The 20,631-nt window shown below is 42.5% G+C and overlaps 1 protein-coding gene across 2 annotated transcripts in view; it reads right to left on the bottom strand.

Annotated features, from left to right (window-relative positions):
* The window catches only part of PLA2G4A (phospholipase A2 group IVA), an 85,939-nt gene extending 69,632 nt beyond the window's left edge, over positions 1 to 16,307 (bottom strand). Inside the window, exons 1-2 of one of the 2 annotated variants that reach the window (XM_075038711.1) lie at positions 16,193 to 16,297; positions 9,052 to 9,200 (exon numbers count right to left, since the gene is read on the bottom strand). The gene's annotated coding sequence lies outside the window, so the exon portion shown is untranslated. Of the gene's footprint in view, positions 1 to 9,051; positions 9,201 to 16,192 lie in introns of both variants that reach the window. The other variant, XM_075038710.1, reaches the window with a different exon arrangement.
* Between the last annotated feature and the right edge of the window lie 4,324 nt (positions 16,308 to 20,631).

The raw sequence follows: 20,631 nt of genomic DNA, 5'->3' as shown, positions 1-20,631 counted from the left end.
AAATTTGTAAGTCATAAAACAGAAAATACACCATTTCCCCTAACTGCACAGTCAACTACCAACAAGTTACCATGCTCATTTTAAGATGATACACGAAACCAAGCTGAGGATACTGCTCTATCTGCAGAAATAAGAAAATAGGTCAGGCCTAGGATAAGAAGCCTGGTTTGAGTTATTTGTCTAGCATCCTAGAGGCAGAGTTCCAGTTCTCCAGATCACCACTCAACTGGTCGACTGGCTTAGACATGAGATCATTCTCTCTTTTCCTATAACCCCCCACCCTCATCTATTTCAACATCTGCAGGGAATACATTTGCGATCCTGCAAACAACAGCCTCTTTGGCTACAGAGCCGTAATGAATCCCCAAGCACCATCTGTCCTCCATGTTGAATGAGGCAAGGATCACGCAGACAGACAAATATGCAATCATATAATTAACAATTGTATCACAAACACACATGCACAAACTACAAGCTAAAGACATACAGGAAGAGTCTCTGAATAGGGAGAAAAGGGCCAGGGAGCAAGAAGACCCTGATGTGATACCACAAAGCCTAAAACCCTGGTTTTCTACACAGCTCCAACCAACAGCATGACAGATCCCAGCCTAGTCATGCTGCTATTTCTCCAAATTGGAGCACTTGGTTTGGTGTCTTAATCACAGCCTTTCAGTATGTGATAAACAGAAGCAGGTACCCAAAGACAGGCATCCAGTGCTATTTATTTCAGACATGTGAGTGTACCTGGGGCTGGCAGATGGACAGGTATCCAATGCTCTGCCAGAAGCCAGCAGGACATCTGAAGTGGTAGCAGACATCTGTGTTTAAGTGACTTGAATACTTATGTCATTTACAGTGGATTTAATTCAAATCAGTGTTACCTGACCCTAGCATAATTACACCACTCCCTCTGCAAGCCTGCACTACATTATCAATGGAGTTTGGGTTAAGCACGCTAATATATTTCTATATCTAAAGTCTTAGTGCAGCAGAGGAGCCAAAATACAGCACAAACAGAAGCTCATGAAGAGCCACAAAGAAAGTCTTGAAAAATATTTACTTCAAATATCTTCAGTAAACAGAGCTGTGATCCCAGAATTATCTGAACTTAACACTGCCACTATACACTGTCCATCCCACAAAGCCTAATGGAAAAATCATCAACTAATTAAGGACTGTATCACAAGCACGTACAAAGAACTGAACTCGAGCTAAAGCTGGTGGCAGGCCAACCCTTGAGAGATTGCAGGAGAAGTAGTGCCTCTAAGCAGATCTTCAAGGACACTTTAATATTATTAACACATATTGTTTTGTTTGCCTGATATCTGGTGGTATCGCATTGCCTGTGAAACTGTGCTGTTCCCAGGGCTGATAGCATTCCTTCCTAAAGGACTATCAAAGCACATCGCAGGCAGTGCCTCTGCAACACCATGAGCATAAATTCTGTCAATTCATACAGAACCACCAAAACTAACTAAACCAGCAAGACTGATTAATGATATATTTCTTAATGTTTTATTGACAAATGTCCAAGTCTACAAATTGTCCAAGTATACAAAATACCAGAGCAAACATAGCCTCTTGAACAGGCCACAGTTTAGCTTGGTCACATAATACAGAAGACAGCTTTCTACTAAATTCCTAAATCTCACTTTCACCCAAAAGTCAACACTACTTTTGTCAGGCCAAGAGCATTTAATTGTCAGGCACAGTTTCAGACATCAAAAGTAACAAGCTATTAGTTGATTGGTGGATTGCTGTTTAAATCAAGACTCTTGTGTGAACTTAGCTCATTTTCACTTGTGGTGACAGACTGAAATGGATAAGGGATTACTGCCTCTCAAGTCAGACACTACCAGAGCAATTCCACAAAAAAGTTACACACACATGCATGGACAGCGATTATTACTGGAACATTTTCATTCTCAGTGTTGATCCAGTAAACTCCTACAGATAATTCAGTTTTACAGGATATATCGAGGACAAAAGACAAGAATAATGAGATGTTCCTATTTCATGCTGAGTATAAGCTTACTCCACAGTTAGTCTTACTGAGCGGAAAAACTCTGAAAATGAGTAAAGCATAACACAGTATAAATATCACCACCAGAATACGTCCCCAAGATTGTAAGAAAAATCATAAAAGGGAGATTGTTTATATCAAGCTGGACAGTTCTTACAAATCAAAGACACAGACAATTTAAAAAAGTTAATAAGTGCGACTCACTGGTACAGTCATTAATGCTTAATCTAATGTGATAAGAGTAAGAGGTACAGAATAAGCTAAATATTGACTCAGGCTTTTGGTATGAATGTCACCATCCATTTTTATCAAATCAGATTACAGAATTTTATTTGGTTACAGATTGATCCTGTGATTGTATAACAGAAATAATAAATAATCTGTTTCTACATGATTTTGCCTAGCATCCTGGAAAATCACAGTAACGTTATTTCTTAATTTAGGCCTTCCCACACAACAAACAAGGTTTACACCTTACTTTGTGTAGAGCACCCATCACTCCATTTTCAACAAAAATGAAAAAGTATATGCTTCGCTGACATGCACTGACTGTTCTTCCCATGCCTTGCCAGGAGAGCATGGGTGGAAGGAAGGAGTCTGAGCAGAAAGGCAAAAAGCTCAACCTTTGTGCCACATTTTTGGAGGATGCTCTGGGGTGAAGTTTGGCAAGGAAGTTAACACAGCATAAACAGCTAGACAGGAGATTTTAAGATCGGGAAACCACATTTGACTTCCTGCTAGAGGACGTAACAGATGAAAAGATCGTGAATCTCTTTTTGAAAGATGACCTGTCAGCCTGTAACCAATTACTGAAACTACAGGTGACACAGAGTAACTAAGATTTCCTTTCAATGGCAGGAGAGTACTATAAAATACCCTAGCAGGGCTGAAACTCTGGAAACATCACAGAAATCTTGAGCAAGGTGTCCTGGTTTCAGCTGGGATAGAGTTAATTGTCTTCCTGGTAGCTGGTACAGTGCTGTGTTTTTGAGCTAGGTATGAGAAGAATGTTGATAACACTGATGTTTTCAGTTGTTTCTAAGTACTGTTCTGTCTGAAGTCAAGGATTTTCCAGCTTCTCATGCCTAGCCAGCAAGAAAGCTGGAGGGGCACAAGAAGTTGGCACAGGATGGAGCCAGGGCAGCTGACCCAAACTAGCCAACGGGGTATTCCATACCATGTGATGTCCCATCTAGTGTACAAACTGGGGGGAGTAGGGGCAGGGCAATCGCCGCTCAGGGACTAACTGGGCGTTGATCAGGAGGTAGTGAGCAATTGCACTGTGCATCATTTGTATATTCCAATCCTCTTATTATTATTAGTGTTGTTATTTTATTAGTGTTATCATTATTAGTTTCTTTTCTGTTCTATTAAACTGTTCTTATCTCAACCCACGAGTTTTACTTCTTTTTCCTGATTTTTCTCCCCCATCCCACTGGGGGGAGAGGGGGGAGGAAGTGAGTAAGCAGCTGCGTGGTGCTTAGTTGCTGGCTGGGGTTAATCCATGACACAAGGTTAATTTACACCTTATCTAGTGCTGGAGGCTACTTTAGAGGCCAAAAATGAGGAAGACAGAAGTGGTACAATAACCAGGCCAGTTCTCTATATACAGCTGCCCAGCACCTCCTGGAGAGCTCCATGTTACAGTAACCTCCTGTGACAGGAGACAAGCCTTACTGAGTCAGTAGAAATCAGACATGCTCCTGAAAGAAACTTAATTAAGCTGGATTTAGTCCAACAGGAAGAAGAAAATCCCTATCTTACATTCTACAAGGAATGGCCTTACGAACAGGAATATTCAAGAGGCTGGAAGCATTTCTGCCTGAATACCTGCATCTATTTCACATCAGTCATGGAAGTTCCCAGTACATTTCCTAACCAGCCAAGTACTGTATTTTCACTATGAACACTAACTACAGGCCTGAAGGAAGAGGCAGCTGATTCAGGGCATGATGGTTTATCTTACAATTATACTGCTTACGCAAAGGCCAGTTAACAAGAAACACTCACTGCAACAGTTTGTGAGAGGTTAGGAGAAAAAGCCATGTCATCATACACGATTTTACTGTATGGCAAACTTACAGAAATATTAGAAAGTTGAACTGACTAAATCCAAAGTAAGGAGTTAATGTATTCTGAGAATGAAAGAGTTCCTTGAGTTAATACCTTTACATAAAACTTTTCTCCAATGTCTTGTATTTCACTTGACTTGAAATTGCACTAGAACAAAAAATCAGCCTTGAATGTAAAAAAAAAAAAAGGTAATTTGAGGGACTCCAAGAATATTTTTCAAGAATTTTTTTTTTAAATGGCAAAGATCGCTGTCTTTTTCTACAGAAATCCAAGCCACAAGACAGATCAGATTAGGTGGCAGAGTCTCAAAATTTGTCAAAAAAAAAATCTCGAGCAGCTCTTCAGTAATCCCCACTGTGTGGGTCAGACAGCCTGTAGCTTATGTGGGAACCAGCTAGCTTGTTTTTCCAACAAGAAGGCCAAAAATCAAAGAAGAATGTGAAAAATCTGGTGGAAGTTCCATAAAAAGAAGAATTATTAGGATATATTCCCTGTAAAAACAATTACAGTACACTAGTCAAGTCCACCTATTAGTTATATCATTTCAAGAAGATCATCTATGCAGGCTATTTGTTACATGCACACTGCAAGTAAGAAAAAACAAGATTAAAAAATGCCCAGCATTTCTGTACATAAGGATTTCAGAATGTAGTTATTCCACAAATAAACGTTTTATGTATGACGGTCACTTGTTTAAGTGTTTTCTTACTTTTCGAAGCCCAACTTAAGGCAGCAAAGAACAAAAACTCACACTTCAAGATAATGGGTACGCCAAGTACCTAGCACGTTTGAGGTGTCAAGCCAGGCTCTCCAAAATGGAAAAACTCAATACCAGTGGCAGCTTTAGAAGTGCTGCCAAAAATTAAAACAAATAATAACTGCTAAAATTAAATTATATACATCTCCAGTGCAGCACCTGACTGGACAGAGTTGTTTGTTGAATATATTTCTTTAAAACTTAGGTGAAGGGAAGAAAAAAAAATCTCCCCTGCATTTCATTCTTACCTGGATCTTTGACAAAACTTCTCATTTCCTCTACCGTGCTGCAGTGTGCTGGTCAGCAGCTGTTCCCTGCCAAAACCACCAGGAACCCACTTTAAGAAGCCTCATTGTTACTGTGAAAAGAACTGTTGCTGAATGTTTTAGGATACTACATTTAGACTCCAAAGATCTCAATCCAAATCCTTTACTCTCCCTTGGTGACAACAGGGATGTCATCCAACTCCTAAATATTTCTGGGCCAATGCCTTTTAAAGATTTTATTAAAATAATGAGAGTTTGGTTATTACATATCTTTAACTCACCTACACCTTCACTCCTCATTTTGCTTCCCTGCTGTAAGATAGGGATGGTTTAAAATAAAACACTTTATGGAAAATATTAGAATAAAATTTTATTTAAGTATTTATGTTTGACCTTTTGGGGAAGAGACAAGCATGCAAAGCTGCCCAATGCTCTCAGGCTGCAACTACAGTTGACAATTCTTCTGCATTACAGTTATGCAGTGGTTACACACAAAAGAACAACCACAATAATAGCTAAAAATGCAAGGAGCTGTGAAATTAACAGCTGGCTTTGTTCAGATAACACATGTCAACAATAAAACAAATTTAGCTGAAAGTTAGGCGAATGTTTCCTTTAAATATCTTTTTGAATTCTTTTTCAGTTCAGTTAGTATCCAGAGCAAGTTATCCAAACTGCTCTTTTTTTCCCAAATTTCCTGGCATTTCAGTGCCAACTGTTACGCCAGCCAGCACACACAGGCTACTGTCATGCTGGCACTGGAGGGATGGAGAAAGGACTGCACACAAAAGGTGTGTTTCATCATCTTACACTCAGTGTCTGTACAACATGACTCAACATTACAACTTTTATGTTCTGGTTTGGGACTGTTTACTCAAAACATGAGCTCTGGTCACTGTCTGCAATAAAGGGGACAATTGTGCTGCACTTCCTTTGGTCTATATGGTCATAACATTAAAAGCATGACAAAGTAGTTAGAGTGACTCAAGGAAATTTGTCAGGACTTTCTAGTAAAAGTAGTCATGAAGAAACTTCTGACGCTGAGATTTTTCAGCCTCTTTTAAATGACGTGAGTAAAATTTATATGGAAATATTTTATGGCTATTGCCAAGCTGGAGTCTGAGTAAGTAACACAAATGTATGTTTCATACAAACACATAGACACAAAGGCAAATACAGCCATCCCTACTGCATATATTATACTCTTGAGGGGAGAGACTAAGTGGTAAACTTGTACTATGAAAGATTTCTTTGTATTTTTCATATATAAATAATTTTATAATCAACTGATTTAATAAAAAAAATACTAGACCTAGCAGGATAGCCCAACTGCCCCATTCATTTTCTTGATAAGTCTCCAGTTGGACACTTTTGCAGTAGAAAGTGCATCAATACCAATGGTCTTCATCATGTATCTAACACTTGGCTTCCACACAAAGCCACATGGCTTGGCACAAAGCCTGCCTGACCCCACACAGCCAAGCCTCTAGCCAAAGAGGCCTTCAGTCCAGGATTTGAGCAGTTACAAAAAAGCTCCCAAGTTCAAACACAAGCTGGTGTTTGAAGCCAAACTTACATAAGCAAAGCATTTACTCAGGGGTTTTGATTTTTCTCTACGAATTCAAGTAAGACTTTGTTGCAGCTCCTCTGCAGGCCTCCTCTCCTGCCTGGAAAGAGTAAGCAGCAAGCTGTCTTCCTGCTCGGAGACTGCACAAGGAAGTGGCACGTTATTCTGCCCCTTCTTGAGTTTCCTCTTTCTGTACCATGCCTCTCATGACTTCTCTGAAGCTCTCGCTGTCCCCCAGTCATCTCTGCCATCCGTGCTCCAGCCAACAAGTGCCTGCGCCTGCTCTTTTCCCAGGCCTACAGTGGCAGCATCAAAAGGGCTTGAATCTTCTGCTCCACCATTTCTGCTGAGTTCAGAGTAACAACAGCAAAAACAGCAAGCTGCTGTAAGAGCTATAGTGCAATCTCTCTGCTGATTTAGGAAGAAAGTTTTGAACTGGGTGACACTCACTTCATTTTCAGACAACTATCTCAAGTGCTACTGTTATCAACACAGTGAAGCCCCAAGAGGATGAGGGGAAGGACCTAAACCACTATTAATTGATGCACAACATTACCAACTAAGGTTTTGGAGATGGGTTAAAACTGAAAATAACGTTTTGATTTAATACAATTATTGGAAATTTTTCTATTTATCATAAGCAAGAAAATATGTCAAACCTTACTGTAATCTGATTCTACCAGTACTAAGAGGTTAGCTGCACCAATGGTTATATAAAGCAAACAAAAACCACAAAACTAACAAAAAAGCAGTAACTGCTAACTACCCAGACCATAAATGTGGCCTTCAGTAATGTGATACAAACAATCTAATACACTAAGGACCCACAAACAATGACTCAAGAAGCAAATGGACAGCAATCAAAGCCAGGAAGCAAACCCAAATTTACATATTCCCTCGTTAAAACAGCTTTGCAAAATTAGGGACATAAGGGGGACTTTCATGCTCTGCTCTGAGGCATAGAGGATCAGTCAGCCAGAGAAAGTTCAGCAAAACTTAAATGAACTATGACTACTCTCTTACCAAACCGTCTAAGCTTTTAATTTAACTATTTCTTAAAGACACCAAGGGCTTACTACCTCCCTTGCAAACTCAAACTCTCTCTCAGCATCTTAAAACACCAGTTGATGTGCCAGCTCTGTGCTGAAAGGGAAATGACTGACACATATTACAGGACAAAGGAATACACAGTGGAGACGTTCAAGCACTTTTCAACAAGACTTTTTCTTCAGAAAAATGTCCATTTGTCAAAGCAAAAAGCTGTCATTAGAGAACTACACCAGGTTTTTAGTAAAACTCTTTTTGGGAGAGTTTAATCACACTTTTACTCAACCTGAAGCTAACTCAAAACAGCCAGTCTGTATGTGGCCGGGTCACTCTCAGTTGAGGGAGACTAATGTTCACCTTCCCACACTATTCATTTCAGAGCAGGCATATGAATTGTGGTCTCCCTCATCCCAGATGTTTGCTCTTTCTCTGGCCCTTCATTTATGCACAAAAAGTGATACCAAGAAGCAGGACTGCCCCACAATCAACCATATATTCTGCTCTAGCATAAAAAAAAAATAATAAGAAAAAAATCAGTCAAATTCTTCATCTTAAATATATAGAAAACAGGCTGGACACTGCTCTCCACCTGCGCGCACCAGTGTGTTAGCCAGCACTGTCCTGCTGCGCTCCACTTAACACCATTTTTTCTGAGCTTCTTTCAGAAACAGTTACACAGCGTTACAGCTGATCATAGACAGACCTACATAAAGCAATAATTTTAAAGAGAAGAAGGAACTGGAGGGAGAAGCCAGGCTCAGTTCATATGATCCTCCTTACTTTGCACTCACTGGTAAAAAAGTGTTACAAGCAACAAAACTTGTTTTCCTTCTGCTTTAGCCATATCAAACATCTTTTTTATGCTTGCACTATTTCAGTTCCTAAATTATAAGAGATAATCCTCAGAAGCACATAAAAGATAAGCAAAAAAAAAACCCCACCCATGCCTGAATTCTTTTCAGACAAACAAACAACACATAATAAAATTCACCATAATTATAGTGGCCACTTTTTTACAACACTGTGGATTTGGGAGGGAAGAATGTTTAAGGCGAGACTACGAGACATGGTTTCAGGTTTTTATACATAATTTTGATTCAGATTTGACTTAATGACTAGGAAGAAGCTGTTTTATTTCTCTATATCAAAAACACCCTTACAAAAATTAAACCTATGTTCACTAAGCCATGGGAGAGTTGAGAATGTTGAAGAGCTCATTAAATTAATAAATTAGGGATTCTTGGAAAAAGGAATTTAAGTATAAAAAGCAAAATAATATTTGAAAGTATGTCATAGTTAAATGTAATTGATCACTTACCAGGAAGGTCTGTGTGAGCATGTGCTATTCAAAGTGGAAAATGCCAGAGAAACGTAAGATACTGGCATATTTTGCAATTAGTAAAGAACTGGTTTTCATTACTGTCGGCACAGACATCACACCAACGTCCTACTGGAATGTTAAATTGCCTGGTTAAAAAAAAAAAAGTGTCTGCAAGTATCATCACTGAACACACGCAAACCCATAAAAATAAACTGGATATAAGAAAAGCTAGGACTTGCTTCCTAGCATCTTCCTCATAGATGTTGTACAAGCTACTATTCTCATTTTTCTTGAGGTTTTCCACTAGCATTGTCCTTGATTCATAGTTGCAGGGTTTTGGTTACATGAAGAAAAAGTATTTTTCCACATAAGAAAACAGCCCCAAAACACCTTGGTTGTGAAAACTTAGCAGATTCATGCCTTTATCAAAAGATAAAGGGGTGTTGCACTAAGGTTAGAAACTCATTATCAATTCTCCTTGGATTAGGACAAAAAAAGGACTTAAACAAAACAGCAGCATAAGAATGGTTAGTTTCATATTTTATAGATATTTCCCAGGTCAAGATTATGATCATTACTGCAGATGTTTATGTAAGCAGGCATCCATATTTATGAAATGTTAAAGAATAGAAGTGCCTCAAAAGTGCATTATCTTTTACAGTTCTCCATTAGAGGTTATTTTTAGAAGATGGTACACAAGAGTAACAACCAGAAAATTTCTGATTAGTTACATGCCACAAGTCTACACAGTCACCTTCTCCCCAAAATGATTTGTAGTTCTGTTTTGTCTTTTTTCCTAACATGACTGCAACGTTAGGCAGCAGCTGCTGATTTTGCATAGAGTTACACTTTTGCATGTTGACTACAAAGGCACAATTTTTTCTGACAGACCATGCAAAGTAACGGTTCAGGCCACACCAAGAGCTTCTCAGTGTCTGGTACAACAATTGCCCATGAGTGTTGTTTGTTTTCCTACTGACATTAATGGAGTTTGGAACAGGCCAAAATTAATCCTCTACTTGGGGGCATTTATTTTTAGCATCCAATTGACAATGCAGTAAGTTAAATGCATGAAAAATACAGTTCTAGCAGTTAAGCTCCATTTACAATCTATATCCTTGAGACACAGACACAGCAACAAGGAAGAGAAAAAAAAAAAAGGGAAAAAAATCAACCAAAAAAACCCCAACAAACACACACTTAACCTACAAAGTTTTCCAAAAGCCAGATCTTTCTATTTAATGGTCTGGCCAATGCAATGGACCAGACAGTATGAGACAGCCTATACATATGCATTCACTGTGCTTCTTACTCCATCATCTCCATCTACCCCAACATTCCACTTATCAGTCTCGTTCATCAGCATGTCTTCTAAAATGCAATCCCTTGGGGACTGCGACTGCCACTTATTAGAAGAAATATACATTTGTACAGATCTTATTATAATCTGCATGTGTGTGCAAACAAATATATAACTTTATAATCACTGTAAATATAAAAGGATTATTTATTACTACAGAACTTGGCTAACGATATAAGCACTGCTGTAACTGACTGATAATACTACTAAGAAAAGAAATAAAAGTTTTACTGATTTATGCTGAGATCATTTTAAGGAAAATATTAGATAAATATCAAACATGAGTCAGTTCAATGGCTTTACTATCAGATAACCACAAAACACACAAATGTGACTGAGTCAAATCATGTATAGTTCTGAGCTTGTGTATGTGGAAGATTTGACCCTATATTTTCTGTCTCCTTCCTAAATCTGCATATTTAGGGATGGAAGCTGGAACGATGGAGAGACAAGGATTCTTGTTTGCAAAAAGGCTACTTTATATTTTGAAAATATGCTTTCAGCATCCTGAGGTGATGAAAATAAAAAATTAGCAACATTTAATTTAGTAATTAAGCCTATAAACGTCTGCCAAAGTAGTTTTGTTATCAGCAGACAAAAAGCAGCACTGTATTCTTTGCTCTAAGCTCTAGGATGCACCATTACCAATGCTACCACTCATGTGAAAGGAAACTGCATCTCGAAAGAGTGCTTGCAAACAGAGCTGTGCAGCCTGCACAACAGACTACTGCGCTCAGACACATAAGACACCAGAGGCAGGATTCACCTCACTTAACTTCAAATGCCTACCATATAGAAGTCTTCATCCATGCTTAGCCAGCAGACAGAGAGGCACTTCTAGCACAGAATTTATGTGGCTTGTTGGATATCTGCTTTAGAATCACATTAACTTTACCCTGGAAGCGCCTGTTTTTCCTCCAGGGATTACTTGTAGAGTCTGGGCAACTCACTCACACATTGACTTCTACAACGTCTCTATTTGTCAGTCGAGATCTCAAAAGCTTCCGTCACTGCACACACCAACAGTCTTGGAAACCCCAGCACACAGCAAAAGCATGAGCTGAGATGGAAAGTGTCATCTCAGCAACCATCTTTATGGGAAAGGATAACATATTGGGAGAAAAACTGCAGTGTCCATGCCCCCAGCCAAACCTGCCAGCTGATACAGGACCAACACAGGCTTCAGAGTTACCAATGGCAACAGCTCATGGCTTTCATTATGAACCTTAGAGAACACAAATAAAATCTGTACAGTGATGGCCACATCATCTATCAATATACGTCTGATATTTTTCCCTTCACCAACACTGTGGTCTTTTTTTTTTTTGTAGAAATCATCTCATTCTATACAATACTTCCATGCTGAAGAACTGATTGATATTTCTAAGGAAAGTCCACCAATTCTCACCTGCAATATTGCCACAGTATTTTCCATTTTAAAAAAATTATGCTAAAGTTTAAATGTTCATTAGTTACTTTTACTTTCCCCACAACCCGTTTAAAACAACAGAATATTTTTTTTTGGAGCTTCCTGGTACTGTGTTTGCTCCTGCTTTGTGGACCACTTTCACATCTCCTAGAGACCACCTCCTGTCCCTGCACCATGGGCTGAGTAACGCTGCTCCAGACATTGACACACAGGCTACTGGAAATTGGTACAGTCAGGAAATTCATATCATTTCTCTGAGGTAAACAGTAAATGAAAGCCCTCAGGAAAGTCTGAATACCAGGGTGGTTTTTTTTGGTTTTTTGGGTTGTGTTTTGGGTTTTTTTAAGAAGAAAAAAAAAAGAGAGTTCTTTTGAAAGTATTCTGTTACTACATCACGTTATTATAACCTAGGGCAGTGATGAGATCATTTCCATTACTAAGACAGGTTCTGGGATTTGTTTTTCAGACTAGTGAGAAAGGCGCAGTTATATCAGAGGCATAGTGAACACACAAAAGAGTTCATCACCTCTCAGGAAGATGATAGCCAATTCTGCTGCCACTGCCCATGAAATCAAAGAGAAATACTTCCACATATTACATGGAGCTTCTGTTTAGAAAGAGGCAAATGAAACAAAAACAGGCCAGTTGTAAACTCAGTTTAAAAATGTGTCTCATGACTGGGCCCCTAGGCTTTAGCTGGGAGCCGAAACACCTGCTGAACCATAGCTGTAGGAAAATACTTGATTGTGTTGCTTAAATCATCTCTGGACTGTAAGTGACATATTTTTGATATGTACTTGTCTTTAAAGCAACCACTGAAATGTGGGCTTCCCCATCAGTGTTAAGTAAACAATTAGTCAAGAATTTGGTTTTGCTCCCTGAAGGTCAGTCCCCTTCTTAGGATACTGCCCTGAAGGATAAGAAGACTTTGATCTACATCAGTGTTTTTTATCAGGTAAAGAATAAATTTGAACTTAATCTCCCATCTCACAACTCCACACACTAACCATGGGCCATACCTGTGCTGGTTCTGGCTGGGATAGAGTTAATTTTCTTCACAGTAGATAGTATGGGGTTGTGTTTTGGATTTGTGCTGGAAACAGTGTTGGTAATACAGGGATGTTTGTAAGCACTGCTCAGCAGTAATGAAGAATCAAGGCCTTTTCTGCTTCTCACACCACCCCACCAGCAAGCAGGCTGGGTGTGTACAAGAAGCTGGGAGGGGACACAGCTGGGACAGCTGACCCCAACAGACCAAAGGGATATTCCAGACCATATGACGTCATGCTCAGCATATAGAGCTGGGGGAAGAAGAATGAACAGGGGGGACGTTCAGAGTGATGGTGTTTGTCTTCCCAAGTAACCCTTGTGCGTGATGGAGCCCTGCTTTCCTGGAGATGGCTGAACACCTGCCTGCCAATGGGAAGTGCTGAATGAATTCCTTGTTTCACTTTGCTTGCATGCGCGGCTTTAGCTTTACCTATTACACTGTCTTCATCCCAGCCCACAAGAGTTTTCTCACTTTTACCCTTCTGATTCTCTCCCCCATCCCACTGTGAGGGAGGTGAGCGAGCAGCTGTGTGGGGCTTAGTTGCCAGCTAGGGTTAAACCACAACAGTACCATACTCTGAGCTTCTACCTGTTGTGCTAGAAGGTTTCCATGGGAAACCAAGTATTTTCTTATATTTTGTAGTCAGTTTTCATACACTTGAACTTCTGAGTACAAGCAGGAGACACCTCCTTCTCCAGCTGCTGCACAAGTCTATCTCCAATATTTCCCAGGCCAAGCCATTCAAGTAACTTAATTCAATCTGAATTCACAGTTCCCAAGTCTCTAGAACGGCTCCAGTTCTACTGTCAAGGCTGTCCTCTTCCAACCTATATGGAAGTAACCAAAGTTGCCACATACCTGAATATTGCACATCAATTAAAATAGACTCAAACAGAGACATCTCCTATTACCTCTGAAGCCATGTGCACCTGGAAAGTCATTGCTACATTGCACTGTATTCAGTCCCTTAGTACTGTCAGGAATAAATGCCAAGGAAGAGAGTAGAGGCCACCCAAGATGTTGGTGAAGCCTGCTCAATGGCTTTGCATGAATACTTCTGAAGGAAATAGTGAGGGCTCACTCCATACTCATTATTTTTCCCCCTATGTATGACTAAAAGTTATGAACTGAAGTATACTAAAGCAAAAACAGATTGGCTGAAACATTTCCTACTGTAGCTATTTTAGGTCAGATGACAAAAGTCATCTAATCAAAGTATCATGAAAATCCAAGGACACTTTATGATAACTATGGTCAGTAAAATACATTCAAGTCAAGACAAAATAAAGTATGCAACCTTAGTGAATAGCAGCATTAGAATTTTTTTTTCTTGGTCTAATTCTTCCAAGAAAAACAAGTCATCAACAGCACTTGGTGCCAAGAATCAAACTGGTATTTTTCCAGTGCAGATTAACTGGCCATGCATGAGGAGATTAAATTATGTGATTCAGGCATAAATAAGTATTTCCATTTCTCTTTTGTTATGTATCCCTGCCATAGCAGAACAAGAGAATGCAGAAAGGTTGTCATAAAGGGATAACGTGGTGATTTTGAGAGACAACAATGGCAGAGGAGCACTTAACTCTACACAGTATATTCAAAACCTTCCCCCTAACAGAAAGAAAATAAAATAAGCACATCAGTTTTAGGTTCATGTTTTCACTCTGAAATTTTTAGTAGTCTAAGCAACTCTTGGTAACCACAAAGAAGCTGATCCTATGAATCGGTTGTTTCATACACTAAGTATCTGAGCCTACTGAGGTGCAGAAGACCATCTTCCTGCCAGGAACATCCACTGCAGTTAGAAGTCCTACCCACATCATTGCTCCTCACTTCGGATTAGATCTTTACCTAGTTGCAGAGTTTTCATGCTTTCGTCTGCAAGGAGCCTCCAAATTGGAAGTTTCACACTCCACAGTTCAGGTTGCCAAAGGGATTTTCCCCAAAGGTATGACACGAGGTGCCAACCGACAAGTTGTGACCAGCTCTGCAGGGGTCACACAGCCAACAGGTGCTGGAGCCTCAGCAGCTCCAGTTCACAGCCCCACACAGCAGTTCAAACCCCCTGTCAGTAGTTGCTCAAGGGAAGGTGACAGACTTCATACCAATGCAAACCCCTCAGCTACTGGGGGAGGGGGGGCACAACCACCAGCACTGGAACTGGTCATACCACTGAGGCAGCAGCTTCTCCAAATGATGCAGCAGGACCAACCAGAGGTCAAACAGGACAACAAATTAACCTCCACCATTAAAAGTGTGCAAGTTTGTTCCCAAACAAGAACACACAACCCCATGAAAACAAGAGATTATGGTCTGTGATCATACTTCTAATATATGCTAACAAATGCCTGCTGTAAGTCACAAACAGGAACTCTTACGCACTTTTTTTTTTGGTATCAGACCCAAAAGAAAACCCGCTGTCACAGACATTTTGTGAAATTTTTCCTTAACAGATGTATTGTTTTACTTCCCTATGAATTTCAAAATGATTGCTTCACCACGCACGCTATGCAGGGATAAGCAAATGAGATAGTAGAGTTTGCAGTAACTGTTGTCAAAAGCAGTTCCCAGTGACACTGGGCGAAGGCAAGCACGAACCTAGCACCCCAAGACCGAGGGGCTCATAATGAGTAATGCGGTTTACGTAACTTTTGCGGTCCCTCCTTCCACTTGCTGCACCATCACCACGGGCATGCCCTCGTACCTCTCGCCGCACACGTTGCGCGGCTCGGGCACACGTGGCAAGCGTTGCGAACGCCTTCTTCACCCCTCCCTGCCCCCTTTTACCTCACGAAAGCTTCGTTTTGCGCGCGTACTGCTTGGGGAGGCCGGACGCCGTACGGCGACCGCGTTTCTGACAGAGAGGCGAGCGGACAGCGCGCCTTCCTCGACAGCCACGGCTGCGCTGCCCCCAGCGGGGCGCGGGCAGGGCCGGGCGGGCAGCGCGGCGGCAGGTGCCTGACGCGGCGCCCGCGGCAAGACGCCTCTCCCCCCTCCCCCGGCCCCGGCCGCCCTTCTCGGCGCCCCTCACAGAACGGGGCTCGACCGGCCCCCCACCCTGCCGCGGGGGCAGGGAGAGAGGGAGGGCGGCCGGCACCTCTCCTCACCGCCGCGCTCTGGCCCGCCCCTGCGGGCGCTTCAGCCGCCTCAGCCCGGGCCCTCCGCGCCCTGCCTGCCCGCCCTCCCGCGGGGCCGGGCGCAGCAGCCGCGCACCCCCCCGCCCTGTCAGGCCTCGCCTCGCCTCCCGCCCCGCGGAGGAGCCGCTAATGAGCGCGTAAGAAGAAGGCACGGCGCTTACGGTCGCCTGGTGTCCCGCTGGCTCGGCCATCCCTCTCGGCTCGGGCAGGGTCCCGTTCCCCATTGCGGGCATAAGGCACTTTTCACCCGCGCGGCGGGGGAGGCGCCAGCCGTCAGCTGACCGCCGCCTCTTAAGGAGGCGTGAGGCGCTGGCCGGCCGGGGCGGCTGTGGGGCGGCAGGCGCCGGGGTTTGGTACGGCTGTCTGTCTTCGGCCGCTCGGGCGGAACGTACGGCGATGGCGAGGCGGCGGTCAAGCTCCACGGAGGGTGAAGGCAGTCTTGAGGAGCGGCCGGCAGCCTTAAGGGCGACCTGCCCGCCCAACAGCGGCGGCCCGCGCTCCCGTGAGGAGAGGGGCGGCGGCCGGGCGGTACGGGCGGGCGGTACGGGCGGTGCTGGCAGTGCTGGCCCTCCTCGCCCTCCTCGCGGTTTCCCGGCTCTCCGCGGGGCCTCTTCACGAGCAGCGTTAGTGTTGAAGCCGTGGGAAGCAACCAGGTACTGACTGTGACAAAAAAAAAAAAAAAAAAATTTGTCTAACAGGTGGCTTAAATGGAAGTTTGCGTTAAAATAACTTACAGGAAAAAATCCACATCTTCCATTGCTGCAGTGACAATCTGTGGATATTCATGTGGGAATAAACGTGTGTTATGCAATACTGCATTGCTCTGCCCCCGAGTGCCGCCAGCAGCACTGCGCCGGGTGCTGTGGGAGCAGGCGAGCGGCCGCTCGTGGTGGCCAAGCCCCTGCTTAGCAGCCGGTCCCCAGCGTGTTGGGCGGCAGTGCGGTCCCCCGCGGTGCCTGGGAGGCCGAAGTGCTCGAGTCCTGCCTGTCACCGGTGTCAGTCTCCCGACCTCACACAGCCGCCTCACCCCGTGACCGCTTCCCGATGCAGCTGGAAGAGCACCAGCCCTCTGGTCTGTGACCGAGCAGGATGCTTTGGGCCTCATGCCAGGGGTTTATCAGGACTCAAGAAGCATCCAAAATTCTCAGAACTATGGACAGGAACAGCAATTCTGTCCATTAAACACAGCATTTGCCACAAATCCTTTTAAAACTGTCAGGTGATGCTTCCCTTCCCTTCCATGGGCTCGAATTACAAAAAAAAGCATCCAGTTGGGAGAGTGACAGAATGAAATTATGCCCACATTGATGCAGAGATACCTAAATTGGTAGCACAGTAAAACAGTAAACCATTTGGATCCAGAAGCTCTATACCAACAGTGTACACTAACAACCAGGGACACGGGGTATTAGTTTGGGGTCAGTGCCCCATACTCATGGCTACACTGCCTGGGCCCAGCCTAGCATACCTGCATGGCTTTGCACTGAGCCACACACATGGGCTTGCTGGATGCCTGTGAGGTCTCTGTGTCTTGGTCCACATAGAAATCCTTCAACTCAGTGAGAAGAAAGTCTCTGAGTGCAGAATCTGACTTCCAAGTAAGTATTTTACCACTCTAAGGCTTACAAATGCAAAGCAGCACACATGGAAGTCATTCCTTGTCACTGTAAGTCTTTTCACTGTCAGGCTAGTGCTTTCCCTCATACTTCATCATTATTAAATATTTTAGTCTGAGCCACACCCCCATCACGCCTTATTCAAATTATGCCACTGGCTTCTCATCTGGCACATACAAAGATAAAAGTCGCACGTTTTGGCTGTGTGCAATGGCCTTTCCTGGAGGAAGGGGAAGTGAGGAGTGGATTAAGGGAAGCGGCTGGCTGGTTTTGGTGGTTTTTAATGGCAACACAATTTTTATTCATTCTATCACTTTTGCCCTTTGTGAAGATTTAAGATGACCTTAAAGTCCCCCTTCCATATTTTTTCTGTTTTGCTTCAAAGGATTTAAAACTGAAATATTTTGAAATACACTGAAGTATACTTATAAATTGAAGTATTGTATTACTTGCTGCATCACTAACACCCCCAAAAATATCTCCCACCTGGGTTTGTGGACTTCACAGTGAGTCAGTGGGAGAACCAGACAGGCTTGAACCTCAGCTGCTGCTCCCCCATAACGAGCGCTCTCACCATAACAGATCTCAAAGAAGCCAGTTCTTCTCTAGATGCACCAAAAGATGAGACTGAGTTTCACTTCGATGTTGACATCAAGCTCTTTCCAAATACCCAGTTTTGTTGGAATTTGCTGGGGCTTTGCATGTACTTAGCATCTAAATAGGAACTAACTTCTTTGAAAAATGTAGCCATAAAAAAGCAAAGATGAAAGTAAAAAAACTGCTTAAATGACAAGTAGGACCTCCTCAAAGCACAGAAAAACAAAGGGTACACTTCCACAACTGAGAGGTAAATAAGCGGCATTCACATTCTGTTAACAAGGTTCCTTAATGTGTAGTAAACTAGTAGCCACAATTAGAGGACAGCAAGCCACTCCTCAGTGCAAAGCAATGCAAGCCAGAAACCTCATTTTCTCCATCATCTTACTGGTCTCCTGCTATGATGCACTGCAAGAGCTGAGCAACTCTGGCCATTACTTTTAACCTAGTTTTCTGTCTCATCTTGTAAGGAAAAAAGGCATGGTAGGAAAGTGCTGTCCTGTAAGAGCTGCCACAAAGAAGGGCAAGCTTATGTTTAGAAAGCAAACCTAGGACTGCCAGCTCAGAAAGCACTTACTTGATGTGGACAACCTCTTCACCCACTTCCTCACCATGCCTATTTGAGGGAACATTAAGCAGAAAAATGCAGCAAAACCACAATGGTGTCATTATTCAGGTCCTTTTGACTTCCACGTCAACTCCTGTCTGAAGATCACCATCGACTCGTCTTTTGGTAGGAAAGGACTATTTAAAATGTGTCAGAAGAGCTCAGTAATGGTCTTGAGACATGTAGAAATGACAAAAGGCATGAATATGATTGCTCTTAACAAGTTAGTTACTTTCTTCCTTTTGACTGGTGATTGACTGGCAAGGCTGAGGGTATGACCACCTTTCCTTTGCTCTAAATCCCCCAAATTGTCTTATTTTGAAGTGTCCAAGACACGTACTATATACTGCTGAGCGCTGGATAGGCAGAGTTTCCAGAAGCTGCATATGTTTCAGAGGTGACCATAAGCACCCACCACTCCAGTGCAGGTATGAGCTGTGTTCCTGGGGGTCTTGTCGCTTGACTTTCTCCCAGGCGTCTCCACCCTGGCGCACTCCTGCTCTAGCCACGTGCAGACTTCTGTGGAGCCACATGTTGCTCACAGGCTTGATTAGCTGTCCCTGAACTGCGCCAAGGAAGGGTTATCTGCAAACCAAGGCTTAATCTCCAACTCTCTTTCTTGGCATTTTAAATTTAGGGAAAACACGATTCCCAGGGTATGGCTCTGGTTATATTCTTTCTTTGTGATTTTACAGATAGCAAATGCAAAAATAAACACTAAACCCAGCAAGCAGGGGAACTCCAGTATTTCCATCAAAACTCCCTGACTCAGTTCTGAATAGCAAAATTCTGATTTCTCCCTGTCCAAGGAAACAAGGCAGACTCTTGATAAGGACCTGACTACCTAGCCAGCAAAAATTCCTCTTCCCTTCTTTTGACACAAGAAGAAATGCTTTCTTTACGTTATGACTGTTCCTGTTATTTCATATAATATTATGAAAGTTATTTTTGGTCTTAATCCTATTTCTTCAAGAAAATTATGGGTATTGTTTCATGATTTTTTTTTCCTGTGACAAAACAAGTTTAGCAGATGCTTTCCCTCATCTCTCATTCTTCCACACACACTGCAGGTCCTTACTTACCTCATCATGCCTGTGTAAGATTTTGTGGGGTGCCTCATCAACTAACTAATCTCTGAATGATACGGGTTAAGAAACCTCCTTCCATTCTCTTTTATGTGAAGTTTGTTGGGTTTGGGAGGGGTGGGGTTCAGATGATTTCAACCCACTAACAACTACCTGCTGCTGCTGTTCATTCTGCAATATCCCACAGTGTGAGATGTCAGTTCTGCCCTCCGCTGATCAACACACGCTGTATATATGTTTCGATCTGCCAGAGCTCGCAAACCATGAGCTGCCTTCTTAGCTTTTGTCCCTGACAGCTGCTGGTCCACAATGGAAACAAGCCATGAACTGCGGTGAGGCAATTAGACGGTGTGGGAAATGGCATTGTGAAGTACAAAGCAGTCAAAGGTCTTTTCTGAAGCAGACTTGTAAGGGAAGGTATGACAAATTACAGAGGCTGTTTTAGTGTGCTGCGACAGCGTCAAAGCTCAGTCACAACTTTAGGCAAGACTTTCCCTCTAACCCCATCCCATGAAGAATGGCTCCACTGTGGGAATCTCATTGACTTCTGCTGTATGGAGGATGGATACATTAAATTAATTTAGATTTCCTACAATTTGCTGTCATTCTAGAGTGCTCCTGTTACACCTGGTACACATCTAAAGGAACAGAAAAAGACAGTGTAAACAGAAAACTATATAAAATACATTTCAATG

This window comes from Buteo buteo, chromosome 10, assembly GCF_964188355.1.
Source record: "Buteo buteo chromosome 10, bButBut1.hap1.1, whole genome shotgun sequence".
In the NCBI taxonomy this organism is placed as follows: Eukaryota; Metazoa; Chordata; class Aves; order Accipitriformes; family Accipitridae; genus Buteo; species Buteo buteo.
Note: the sequence above shows the minus strand (reverse complement) of the source record. Positions and strands in the feature narration are given on the sequence as shown.